The sequence below is a fragment of the Ursus americanus genome, chromosome 28 (genome assembly GCF_024610735.1).
Source record: "Ursus americanus isolate L20-20 chromosome 28, mUrsAme1.1.p, whole genome shotgun sequence".
Lineage (NCBI taxonomy): Eukaryota > Metazoa > Chordata > Mammalia > Carnivora > Ursidae > Ursus > Ursus americanus.
Genome location: NC_142154.1, coordinates 33,566,523 through 33,580,728, shown reverse-complemented (window position 1 = coordinate 33,580,728; position 14,206 = coordinate 33,566,523). Strand labels below are relative to the sequence as shown.

At 40.1% G+C, this 14,206-nt stretch overlaps 1 long non-coding RNA gene across 1 annotated transcript in view; it reads right to left on the bottom strand.

Annotated features, from left to right (window-relative positions):
• Positions 1–14,206, bottom strand: part of LOC123800790 (uncharacterized) — a 19,757-nt gene extending 5,551 nt beyond the window's left edge. Inside the window, exon 1 of the long non-coding RNA XR_006782018.2 lies at positions 13,829–14,206. This is a non-coding gene — a long non-coding RNA (uncharacterized LOC123800790). The remainder of the gene's footprint in view (positions 1–13,828) is intronic.

Genomic DNA, 14,206 nt, shown 5'->3' with positions numbered 1-14,206 from the left:
GACCAGAAAAATGGAAAGGATCAACAAAACTAAAGGCCGGTTCTTTGAAACAGTAAACAAAATCTTTAGCCAGACTAAGAAAAAAAGAAAGACTCAAGTAAGAAATGAAAAAGGACACATTACAGTCGACATTACAGAAAAACACATGACCATAAGAGACTACTATGAACAACTGTATGTCAACAAATCAGACACCCTACAGGAAATGAACAAATTTCTAGAAATACACAATCCACCAAGCCTGAGTCAGGAAGAAAGGGACTATCTGAAAGGATGAATAATGAATAAAGAGATTGAATCAGTAATGAAAACCCTCCCAACACAGAAAACCCCAGGACCAGATGGCTTCACAGGCAAATTCTACCAAACCTTCAAAGAATTAACAGCAGTCCTTCTCAAACTCTTGCAAAAAAAAAAAAAAAAATGGAGGCAGGGATAGTTCCAAACTCATTCTATAAGGCCAAATACCAAAGAGAGAGAAGGACACCACAAGAAAACTAGATCAGTATCCCTGATGAATATAAATGCAAAAATTCTCAACAAAATCTTCGCAAACTGAATTTGAGAACACGTAGAAAAAAGTACACACCATGACCAAGTGGGATTTATCTCTGGGATACAAGGATGGTTCAATATATGCCAATCAATGAATGTGATATATCACATTAATACAATGAGAGATAAAAACCACATGATCTTAAAAGGCACAGAAAAAGCAATTTGACAAAATACAACATACTTTCACAGTAAAAACCCTTGCAGATGGGATACAAATGGAACATAATCAAGGCCATATACAACAAACCCACAGATAACATCATACTCAGTGGAAGAAAAAAATGAAAGCTTTTTCGCCAACATCAGGAAGAAGACTAACATGTCCCCTCTCAGCAGTCTTACCCAACAGTCCTTGCCCGAGCGATGAGGCAAGGCAAAGAACTAAAATCCATTCAAATCGAGAAGGACGAAGTAAAACTGTCACTATTTTCAGATGATAGGATTCTGCACATTGAAAATCCCAAGGCTCAAACAAAAAACTGTTGGAGCTAATCAATGATTTCAATAAAGCTGCAGGACACAGAACCAACACACTGGAATCAGTTGCATTTCCGTACACGAGGTGTGAAACATCTGCAAAAGAATAACCTTTTCCTGCGTGAATTTTGGAAGATGGCAGAGCAGGAGAGTCCTGAGCTCACCTTGCCCCACGGACACGCTGAGCCAACAGCTGCATCTACACAACTAACTCCACAGATGACCTGAGGACGGACAGGACAGACCTTCCGCAGCTAGTCACAGGGAAGGCCACATCAGAAAGCGGAGGGGGGCGGAGACGTGCTTGGGAACCAGACCCCCAGTGCGCCCGGCCACAGACAGGAGGGACATCACAAACACAAAGAAGCAAGAGGATGAGAGCCCACACAAGGCACGCCCAGCACTGAGGACCCACACTGGGGAACAGGAGTCCCCATGACATCTGGCTTGGAAACCAACAGGCCTTCAGCCCAGGAGCTTTAAAATTCAGAGGGCGGGTGATGGGAAACTGAGTCCCCACCCTTAAAGAACCAATATACTAAATAACCTGGCTGGAGACACAGCACGGAAACAGCAGTTTGAAAAGCACCTAGGGTGCCCCTGAAAGACATATACTGACTAGTTTCAGAATGCATGTTGGAGAGGTGGGGATCTGCAGGAGATTTCTGCAGAACAAAAGTGCTGGCAGGCACCGTTTCTCTTGTCCCCCAGCCTAGACAGCTGATGCTCGCAGGAGCCGGCACGGAACCCTCCATGGAACCCTCCATCTACTTCGCTAGCATTGCGTGCTCCACCCGGGTGCTCTCCTGCAGATCTGCCCAATCCAACCGCCTGCCTCCCAGGTGTCCCTCCGAAGTGACTCCTGTCCTGAGGCGTGGTGGCAAGGAGCCCCACACCACCGTGCCGGCGGTTCTGCAGCTGAGCCTCTTAGCTGACAGCGCATGGGCTAAGCCCTGCCTGTCGGTGCGCCCACAGCGGTGGCAGAGACGCCAGGTGCAGACAGCTGGACCGACTGCCGGCCCTGTCCGCTCAGGAAACCCGCCACCACTTCAGAGGCCCCTCAACGGGGGTGGGGGTGGGGGGGGTGGGGGGGGTGTAACTCCCAGGATGCCACAGCAGGGATGCAGGCAAGTGCAGCTGGTGGGGCAGAAGGCAGGCACAGCTCAGCCACAAGAGGGCACACACAGCCCACAAACGGGACACCTCCGAGCACCTGGTCCTGCTGAGCATGGGGTGGGGGGGCTGCACCACAGGGCACCGCAGGACCTCTCCTACACACGGCCACTATTTTCAAGACTGGGAGATAGAGCTGATCTACCTAATACACACAAACAGACAAGATGAGGAGACAAAGGAATATGTCCCAAATCAAAGAATAAGACAAAAATCAGAGTAAAAGACCTAAATGAAACAGAGATAATATGCTTGATAAAAAATTCAAAGTAATGGTCATAAAGATGCTCACTGGACCTGAGAAAAGACATCATCGTGTATAATAGCATTCACATTCTAGAGTGCCAGACGGAGAGAGAGAGAGGGCAGAAAATCGTCTTAAGAAATAACAGCTGAAAATATCCCCCCTCTGGGGAAGGAAACAAACATCCGAGTCCAGGAAGCAAAGACGGCCCCTAACAAGGTGAACCACAGGAGGTCCAGACCAAAACACATAATAATTAAAATGGCAAAAAGTTATGATAAAGACAATTTTAAAAGCAACAAACCAAACCAAAACAAGATACAAGGGAAAACCCCTGAAGCTATCAGCTGATTTTTCAGCAGAAACTATGCAGGCCAGAAGAAAGTAGCAAGATATATTCAAAGGGCTAAAAGGGAAAAAACTTAACCAAGAATACTTTACCCAGCAAGGTTATCACTCAGAAAGGAAGGAGAGAGAAAGTTTCCCAAACAAAGGTTGAAATTAAACTGGCCTTATAAGAAATGTTAAAGGGGATTCTTTAATTGGGGAAAAAAAAAAAGGGGGCATAACTAGAAGAAAATAATGGAAGGAAAAAATTTCAAAGATAAAAATAAACATACAAGAAAGGTAGCATGTTAACCACTTACAAAGCCAATATGGAAGTTAAAACACAAAAGTAGTAAAATCAATTATCTCTACAAAATTAAGCAAAGCATACACAAAAGAATGCAAAATATGACATCATACACATAAAACATGGAGAGGGGAGTAAAAATTTAGAGGTTTTATAATGTGTTCAAACTTAAGAGACCATCATTTAATACAGACTGCTAGATACATAAGATGTTATACATGAACCCAACGGTAATCCCAAGTCAAAAACCTGTAACAGAGGGGCGCCTGGGTGGCTCAGTCGGTTAAGCAGCTGCCTTCAGCTCAGGTCATGATCCCAGGGTCCTGAGATCGAGCTCCATGTCCGGCTCCCTGCTTAGTGGGGAGTCTGCTTCTCCCTCTCCCTCTGTTGCTCCCCCTGCTTGTGCTTTCTCACTTGTGCTCTCTCAAATAAATAAATAAAATCTTAAAAAAAAAAACCAACAACCCTATAACAGATACACAAAAAATAAAAAAAGGGAATCCAAGCATAACACTAAACAAAACCATCAGACCACAAGGGAAAGGGGGAAGAAGTAGAAAAAAGCAGAGAAAAGCTACAAAACCACCGAAAAACAATTAACAAAATGGCAATAGGTACATACCTATCACGATTATTTTAAATGCAAATGGACTAAATGCTCTAATCAAAACACAGAGGGTGACTCAGTGGGTTAAAAAAAACAAGACCCACCTATGTGCTGCTTACAAGAGGCTCACTTCAGACTGAAAGACTCGTACAGACTGAAAGCGGAGGGATGGAAAAGCATATGCCATGCAAATGGAAACAACAACAAAAGCCATGGTGGCAATATTTATATTAGACAAAACAAACTTCATTACTTTTTTTTAAAGATCTACTTATTTGACAGAGAGAGAGAGAGAGAGAGCACGGCCCACATGCACATGGGTGGGGGGAGGGGGAGAGGGAGAGAGAACCTCAAGCAGACTCCATGCAGAGCCTGACCTGGGGCTCATTCATGACCCTGAGATCACGACCCGAGCCAAAACCAAGTCTGACGCTCAAATGACTGCACCCCCCAGGTGCCCCCAGACAAACAGGTTCTAACACAGTGTAGCAGAGGACAAAGGAGCACTGCATGATGATAAAGGGATCACTCCTTCGAGAGGGTGTAACAACTGTAAATATCTATGCACCCAACATGCAAACACCTCAATCCATAAAAGCAAATATTAATACACATAAGGGAAGAAATTTACAGTAGCATGATAATAGCAGGGGATTTTAACACTCCACTTATATCAACGGCTAGATCATCCAGACAGAAAATCCGTAAGGGAACAGTGGCTTTAAACAACTAATTATTAGGAAAAAACTTAACCAAAGAGGTGAAGAACTTGTCCTCTGAAAACTAAAACACTGATGAAAGAAACTGATGATGACACAAATGGGAAGATATACCCATAAATTATTAGAATTAATATTGTTTAAAGGTCCATACTACCCAAAGCAATCTACAGATTCAATGTAATCCCTACCAAAATACTAACAGCATTTTTCACAGAACTGAAATGAGCAATCCTAAAATTTGTATGAAATCACAAAAGCCCGCAAATAGCCCAAGCAATCTTGAGAAAGAAGAACAAAGCCGGAGGTAACACAATCCCAGATTTTAAGATATACTACAAAGCTGTGGTAATCAAAACAGTACAGTCCTGGCACAAAAGTAGACACACAGATCAGGGGAACACGACAAGGAGCCCAGAAATAAATCCACACTTACATGACCAATTAATCTATGACAAAGGAGACGAGAATATATGGGGAAAAGACAGTTTTTCAATAAATGGTGTTGGGAAACCTGGACAGCTACATGCAAAAGAATGAAACTGGACCACTTTCTTGCACCAAAATAAACTCAGAATGGATTAAAGACCTACATGTGAGACCTGAAACCATAAAAATCTAAAAGAAAACACAGGCAGTCATCTCAGGGAATTTGTCCTTAGCAACATATATATGGATCTGTCTCCTCAGGCAAGGGAAACAAAAACAAAAGTCAACTACTGAGACCACATTAAAATAAAAAGCTTTTGCACAGCAAAAGAAACATCAACAAAACAGAAAGGCAACCCACTGAATGGGCTAAGATATTTGCAAATGATATATCCAATAAGGGGTTTATGTCCAAAATATGTAAAGAACTCATACAGCTCAACACCAAAAAAATACAAATAATCTGACCTAAAAAGGAGCAGAGGACCTGAGTAGACATTTTTCCAAAGAACACCTACAGATGGCCAAGAGACACGTGAAAAGATGCTCGACATCACCCATCATCAGGGAAATGCAGATGCAAACTGAAATGATATATCACCTCACACTGGTCAGAATGCCTAGTGTCAAACAGACAAGAAATAACAAGTGCTGGTGAGGGTGTGGGGGAAACAGAATCCTCACGCACTGCTGCTGGGAATGCAGACTGGTGCAGCCGCTGTGGAAAACAGTATGGGGGTTCCTCAAAAAATTAAAAATAGAAATACCATATGATCCAGTAATTCCACTACTGCATATTTACCCCCCAAAAATGAACACTAATCTGAAAAGATCTATTTCCTCCTATGTTCATTGCAGGGTTGTTTACAATAGCCAAGATATGGAAGCAACCCGAATGTCCATCAGTGGATGAATAAAGAACATGGGTCATACACACACACACACACACACACTCACTCACACTCACACACACTCACACACGCAAGGGGACTGTTACTTGGCTATAAAAAAGAATGACATCTTGCCATTTGCAACAATCTGGATGGATTGAGAGGGTATAATGCTAAGTGATATAAGTTAGACAGAGAAAGACAAAGACCATATGATTTCACTTACACATGGAATCTAAAAAACAGAACAGACTCTTAAGTACAGAGAACAAACTGGTGGTTGCTAGAAGGGAGATGGGTGGAGAGACGGGCAAAATAAAGGGGACCGGAGGTACAAACTTCCAGTTGTAAAATAAGTAAGTCACAGAGATGAAAAGTAGAGCTTAGAGAATACAGTCAATGATACCGCAATAATGTGTAGGGACTGATAGTGACTACACTTATCACGGTGAGCAATGAATAACGTACGGAACCGTGGAATCAATCTGTTATATACTTGAAACTAATAAAACATTGTATGTCAATTATGTTTCAATAAAAGGACTGTTAAGTCTAAGAAAAAGAATAATGGTCACAAAAAAAAAAAAGAAAGAAAGCTTTTGCATTCACAGTAGCATCGAAAACAATAAAATACTTAGGAATAAATTTAATGTAGGAGGTGAAAGTTCTTGTTTTTGTTATTTTTAAGATTTTATTTATTTATTTGAGAGAGAGAGAGAGAGAGAGCGCGAGCACAGGCCGGGGGTGGGGGGAAAAGGGCAAAGGAATAAGGCGACACTCTGCCGAGCAGGGATCCCGACATGTGGCTCGATCCCAGGACCCTGAGTTCATGACCTGAGCCGAAGGCACACGCCCAACCCACTGAGGCACCCAGGCACCCTGCAGGTGAAAGTTCTGTAAAACAAAAACTACAAGCCTGCTGAAAAAATAGAAAAAGACATAAACAAATGGAAACACAGCCTGTGTTCATGGATCAGAAGCATTACTATTGTCAAAATGTGTATACTACTCAAAGCAATCTATAGAGTCAACACAATCCCAAATACTAATGCCATTCTTCGCAGAAACAGAAAATAAACTGTGAAGTTTGTATGGAACCACAAAGGACTCCGAGTAGCTACAGCAATCCTGAGGAAAAAGAACAAAACTGCAGGTACTGCACTTCCTGATTTCAAACTACACTACAAAGCTATAGTCTTAAAAACCATACGGTACTGGCACAAAAACAGACACGCTGACAAACAGAACAGAGAGCCCAACATTAACCTCTGCTTATACATTAAACTAATATTCGATGAGGGGGCCAATAGCACCAAATGGGGAAAAGACAGACTCTTCAACATATGATGTTGAGAAAACTGGATGAGCACACGCAGAACACTGGGACTGGACACCTATCTTACACCACACACAAAAATTCAAGTGAAATGATTACAGACTTGAAAGTAAAGACTCATACTATCCAACTCCGAGAAGAAAACATGGGGAAGAAGCTCCTTGGGGCCGGTTTTGGCAATGATTTTTGGATACGACATCCAACAACAGAAGTAAAAACCAACAGAAGGGATCACATCAAACGTAAAAGCTTTTGAATGAAAGAATTAACAAAATGAAAGGCAACCTACAAAATGGGAGAAAGTTTTTGCAAATCGTACATCAGATAAAGGGTTAATATCCAAAATACATAAAGATTTCATACAACTCGATACGAGAAAAGCAACCTGATTTAAAAATGGGGAGAAGAACTAAATAGACATTTTCCCAAAGAAGACATCCAGACGGCCACCAGGTCCATGAAAAGAGGCTCAACATCACGCATCATCAGGGAAACGCAAATCAAAACCAAAAATGCTGTGTCACCTCACAGGTGTTAGAACGGCTATCATGAAGAAGACGGAACAGTAAGTGCTGGCAGGGATGTGCAGCGGAGGAAACCCTCGGGCACTGCTGGTGGGAATGCAAACTGGCACAGTCACTATGGAAAACAGTGTATGGAGGTTCCTCGAAAAATTAAAATTAGAACTACAATATGATTCCACTTCCGGGCATTTACCTGAAGAAAATCAAATCACTCTCTTGAAAAGACAGCTGCACTCCCAAGATCACTGCAGCACCATCTACAACAGCGGAGATACAGAAACAACCGAGTGCCCATCAGTAGGTGAATGGATAACATAACGCGGTGCGTGGCACGCACGCACGCACGCACACACACAGAGTATTATTCAGCCACGAGAAAGGAGGACGTGCTGCCACTGGCCACAACATGGACAGACCCTGAACACCTGATACTAAGTGCGGTCAGCCAGACAGAGAAAGACAAGTACTGTCTGATATCACTTACGTGGGGAATTTTAAAAAGCCAAACTTGTGAAAATCAAGAATAAAAGGGTGGTTATCATGGGATGGGGGGCGGGGAGACAAGACAGATGTTTTTAAGGGTACAAACTTAAACCAAGTAGTAAGTCAGTCCTAGAGATTTAATGCACGGTGCATGGACTACAGACAGTAATACTGTATTACAAACATCAGACTTACTAAGAGACCAGAACTTAATTATTGTAAGTACTATAAAGGAAGGATAATTATGTAGTGTGATAGAGGTGCTAATTACTGCCACAGTGGTAATCATATTACCATATGCAAATGTATCCAATTCTATACTATACGGTCTTGTACACTGTAAGTTTACAAAATACTATGTCAAACACACTTCAGTAGAAAAAATGAAAAGTAGAATTGTTGCAATTGTAAAAAAAAAAAGGCAGTAGAAAATATAAAGTAATTTGACATTAAATTGATAATGTCTTTTTTTGTGTAACCACCATTATATTTATGCATTTGCTCTTCTAGACATTTAATCAAAAAACCTGGTTGGGGGACAACTTAAATTAGAAAAAGTACTACTGAAAAACATGGTGAAAGAGACATTCTTAGCTAGGTAAACACACAGTTTTCTCTGATTAAATTAGGGTTTCTTTGGAGGCTAATTTTTTTTTTTTACAATGATAATCTGTTTTATTAATAGTGAAGGTGTGATATTAGTCCACCAAATCCACTCGTCACTAATAGTACAGTGGTAAGCAATGTCACAGTTGTGTTTCTAGAATGCTCCAGAGCACTAAAGTTTAATCCTGTTTCAGTAGATGTGACTGGATTTAATCTCTCCATTTCTTATTTTTAATTTTTTAAATGGCATATTGCTTAGTCTTTTGAAAATACATCTCAACAGGACATTTGTACTACGATAGGGGAATGAGGGGTAGCAGAATCTGTCTAAAGTAAAAGTACGATGTAGGGGCGCCTGGGTGGCACAGCGGTTAAGCGTCTGCCTTCGGCTCAGGGCGTGATCCTGACGTTATGGGATCGAGCCCCACATCAGGCTCCTCCGCTATGAGCCTGCTTCTTCCTCTCCCACTCTCCCTGCTTGTGTTCCCTCTCTCGCTGGCTGTCTCTATCTCTGTCGAATAAATAAATATAATCTTTAAAAAAAAAAAATAAAGTAAAAGTACGATGTTGAATCCATTTTAAGTCCCATAACTACACATAATAAAGGGAAATGCACGGGCAATTGATGTTTTGCTTAAATAGTTCTAAACATTTGCGAAGAACAGCTGTGGTTAACTGGGTGCTCAGTGTTTGACACCCTGTACAGGTGTTACCTGTAATTTACAGGTGAAGAAACAGATCAAGAGGATTAATGACTTGCTCAAGGACCCCCAAAATCATAAATGGTGGAGTTGGTATTTAAGCCCAAGTCTGAGCCTGACATCAAAGTTTTTAACCACTTTGCTAATGATTGCGTCTCATTTTTACAGCTTAAATAAAAATTTGTTAACCCTAGATAGTTACTTTTAGTTGATAATTTTGTTTTGTTTAAGTAAGCTCTATGCCCAGTGTGGGGCTTGAACCCAGGACCCCAAGATTAAGAGTCACATGCTCTAGGGACTAAGCCAGCCAGGTTGGCCTTACTTGATAATTTTTGATGTTTTGCAAAACAGGACAGTTATATTTTTTCTTACTGGTTTGTGGGACTTATATAGCTTTTGGGGACTTTGGACCTCATATCTTCTCCCAAGCTGACATTTTTTCACTTTGGTTATGGTGTTTTTTAAAATAAACTTAATTTTTAGAATTATTTTAGTTCTACCAAAAAATTGTGAGGATAAAGAGTTCCCTTATAGTCACAACCAGCTGCCCCTATTATTAACATATCAGCATATGTTACAATTAATAAACCAATATTAATATATTGTTATTAACTAAAGTCTGTATTTTATTTAGAATTCCTTAGTTTTCACCTAATGGCTTTTGTCCTTCCCCGGGTCCCATATAGGAAACCACGTCACATTCAGTCATTGTATTTCCTTGGGTTCTCGGTTGTGACAGTTTTTCAGACATCGCTTACGGTTTCTTTTGGCTCGTAGTTTTCAATTTTAATGTAATCAAACCTATGAATCTTTCCTTTATGTTTTGTGCCTTAAGAAATTTTTCATATACTCTTAATAATAACAAATTCCTGTTTTCCTCTATAATTTTAGAGTTTTCCTTTTCACATTATATATGATGAGGATGGACTTAAAAATATTCTTTCCACATTTCCATATGGATAGAGAATCAATTGTCCCAGTGCTGTTTTTTTTGAAAAGGTACTCTTCCCCCTAACCACTTCACTTCCCCGTTTTATAGAGCCATACCTCTGACTTACTAAGTTCCCTTATGTATGAGAGTGGATTTTTAGGGTCTCTGTCTTATTGGTCTGTTTATCATCTTTAATGTTAACAACACAGTTTTAATTCATTCAGCAGGTAGTTATTTGAGTGCCCCCTATGTGCCAGGCTTTGTTTTAGGCACAATTAATGCAGTGGCAAATCAAAGTGTGTGCCCTCCATGGAACTGACATTTAAGTAAAGCCTCTATTCTTACTCTAAAACACTGCCATAATTACAATTATGTAATTGACTGAAATTACATAATTTGAAGAGAATTACCCACTTTAAGATCTTTTCATCTGTGAATATGGTATCTCACTCTATTTAGGTTGCCTCTGATGATGTTCCATAAAGTTTTATAATTTTAAAAATAATGACCATGCACAAACTGTTAGGTATACTCCTAGAAACTATATGATTTTTGCTGCTATTGTATGAGGTGTATTTTTTAATACTACATTTTGTAACTGACTTCTGCTGAACACAGAAATGCTGCTGGCTCTTGTGTATTAATCTTGAATCTAGCTACTTTGCTGAACTACTTATTAGGTTGATTTCTTTGTTTATGGAATCTCTTGGAACTTCTGGGTAAATAATCATATTATTTATGAATAACGAGAGTTCACAACTTTCCAATTTAATACCTTTTTCTTGTCTTATTGATATGGCTAAACTCTAAAACAGTAATTGAAGTAGAGGCAGAGAAAGGACACATCCTTGTCTGCTCCTGATTTTAAAGAGTAGGTTTTAAGTTTCACCATTAAGTATAATGTTTGCTGTAGATTTTTAGTAGATATCTTATCAGGATATGGAAGTTAACTTTTCTCCCAATTTTCTAAGAGTCTATGTTAAGAGTTACTTAATTTTATCAAGTGGTATTTCTGAATCTTTAAGAATTTCATCTAGGTTTTCCTCTTGGTTAATGGATTACTTTCAACAGAATTATGCTGAACTATCCTTAGTCATGATATACCACGGTTTGATGTACAGAACTACATTCAGTTCATTAAGCTTTAAGTTTTTCCAGTTTTACTGATATAACTGACATTCACATTTTAGATTTTTGTGTTTATACTTATAAGTGAGAAGAACTTATAATTTACCTTTCTTACACTCTAAGGTTCAGGTTTTGCTACTACAGTTATAAAACAATTTGAGGAACAAAACATTGATTTAAAAGGTTTCTTATTAGTATAGTTTAAGACAGGCGATATTTTGTTTTACATTGTGTTGCTGTCTCCTATTTGCCAGATCAGTTTTTTGCTTTGTTTTGAAGTACACTGGGGGCGGGAAAGGGGGGTGGTTATGTTTTAGACTGATTCACTTTGGCTTTGGAAATGTTTGACTTGATAGCTTTACCTTTTTCCACCCAAATTCCACTATAATTGCTCCTAGATTTGGATGAAATTCAAAACAAGTTTTATGTTTAGAAAGCTTGGTAGTTTTTAAAGCTTTTTAAAAATTTTGGGATATTTAGGGGTACCTGGGTGGCGCAGTTAACATCTGACACTTGGTTTCAGCTCAGGTCACCATCTCAGGGTCCTGGGATGGAGCCCTGTGTCAGGCTCCCCACTCAGCAGGGAGTCTGCTTGTCTCCCTCTCCCTCTGCCCCTTCTCTCTGCTCCCTCCACCCCCCCCACCACCCTCTTCCTGCTCGGACACTCTCCCTCTCTCCCTCCCTCTGAGATAAATAAATAAATCTTAAAAAAACCCAGATCAATGGCACAGACATAAACCCATTCATATATGGTCAATTAATTTATGACATAAGAATCAAGAACATATTATCAGGAAAGGAAAGTCTCCTCAATGAATGGTGTTGGAAAACTGGACAGCAACATGCAAAAGAATGAAAATGGACCACTATCTTACACCATACACAAAAATTAATTCAAAATGGAATAAAGACTTGAACGTAAGACGTGGAACATAAAACGCTTAGAAGAAAACATAGGCGGTAAGCTCCTTGACATTGGTCTTGGCAAAGATTTTCTGGATCGGACTCCAAAAGCAGAGGCAACAAAAACTAAAGTAAACAAGTGGGACTACATTCAACTAAAAACTTCTGCACAGCAAAGGAAATCATCAACAAAATGAAAAGGCAACCTATTGAACAGGAGAAAATTTTTTCAAATCATGTATCTGATAAGGGGTTCATATCCAAAATGAATAAAGAACTCCCACAACTCAATAGCAACAAAAATTCCACAAACAAATGGGCTAAAGATCTGAATAGACATTTTTTCAAAGACATACAGATGGCCAGCAGGAACACGAAAAAGATGCTCAACATTACCAATCATCAGGGAAATCAAATTAAAACCACAGTGAGCTATCGCCTCACACCTGTTAGAATAGCTGTCATCAAGATGACAAGATAACAAGCGACGGCAAGGATGTGAAGAAAAGGAAACATCTGTGTACTATTGGTGGGAATATAAACTGGTGCAGGCGCCATGAAAAACAGTACAGAGGTTCCCCCAAAATTAAAAGTAGAACTACCATATAATCAAGCAAGTCCACTCTAAGGTATTCATCAGAAGACAACAAAAGCACTAATTTGAAAAGATATATTTATTCCCATGTTCACTGCAGCATTATTTACAATAGCCAAGACACAGAAACAACCCAAGTGCCCATCAATGGATGAATGGATGAAGAAAATGTGATACACACACACACACACACAGAAGATTATTACTCAGCTGTGAAAAAAAAAAAAAAGTATAACACCTTGCCATTTGAGACAACATGGATGGACCTCGAGGGCATTATACTAATAAGCAAAAGAAGTCAGAGAAAGGCAAATACTGTATGATCTCACTTGTATGTGGAATCCAAACAACAAACAAAATAAACAAACCAAACTCAAGAGATACAGAGAACAGACTGGTGGTTGCCAGAGGGGAGGTGGAATGGGTGAAGGGGCTCAAAAAGTTACAAACCTGCAGTTATAAGTCACTGGATGTAATGTACAACACAGTGACCATAGTTCATAATATTGTGTTTCATATTTAAAAGCTACTAAGAGTGTAAACTTCAAAAATGGTTGACATGTTTTGCAATGCACACAAACATCGAATCATTATGCCATACACCAGAAATAAAAGTTATGTCAATTACACCTCAAAAAAAAAAAAAAAAGCCCAACTCTCAATGTGAATCCAACACCAATTTTATTAAGCTTCAAAAGACACAAAATGGCAATGCAGCTCCTAGACAAACAACAGTTACTTCAAGAAGTCTTGAACATCTTAAGGGCAGTTTCAAGACACTTCCACCCAAACACAGAGTCCCTTGGTTACAAACGAAAAAAAATGAAACTGACATGGAAAGTTCCCCTACATTCCCAATAGATTTTTATACTGATAATAATAGTACTTACCTGTTATGCGGTGTGAGGATTAAATGAATCCTTGTAGAGTGTGGCTCAGTGCCTGGGCCCCAGCAGGCGCTCCAACGCTACTGCTATCGTCACGCTGCAAGCTTCTCGTCTCCTCCTACGTCACTTAATTTATCCCCGACGCCGCGCTAAGCACCGGGGGTCCCCAGGCTGAAATTTAGCTCCTGCGCTCCAGGTGGTCACAGCCAGCTAGGGGAGGCTGGCGACGTCATTAAATGTCCAAATAGTGTCACACGGGCTGCAGTAGATGGGAGTGAAACCCATTTACTTAGATAACTTTTTCCTAAAAATTTTTTCACCGTTCACAAGCCCTGAGGTTTAGCCGAACCCAAGGAACTCACAGCTGCAGAAAACCCCAAA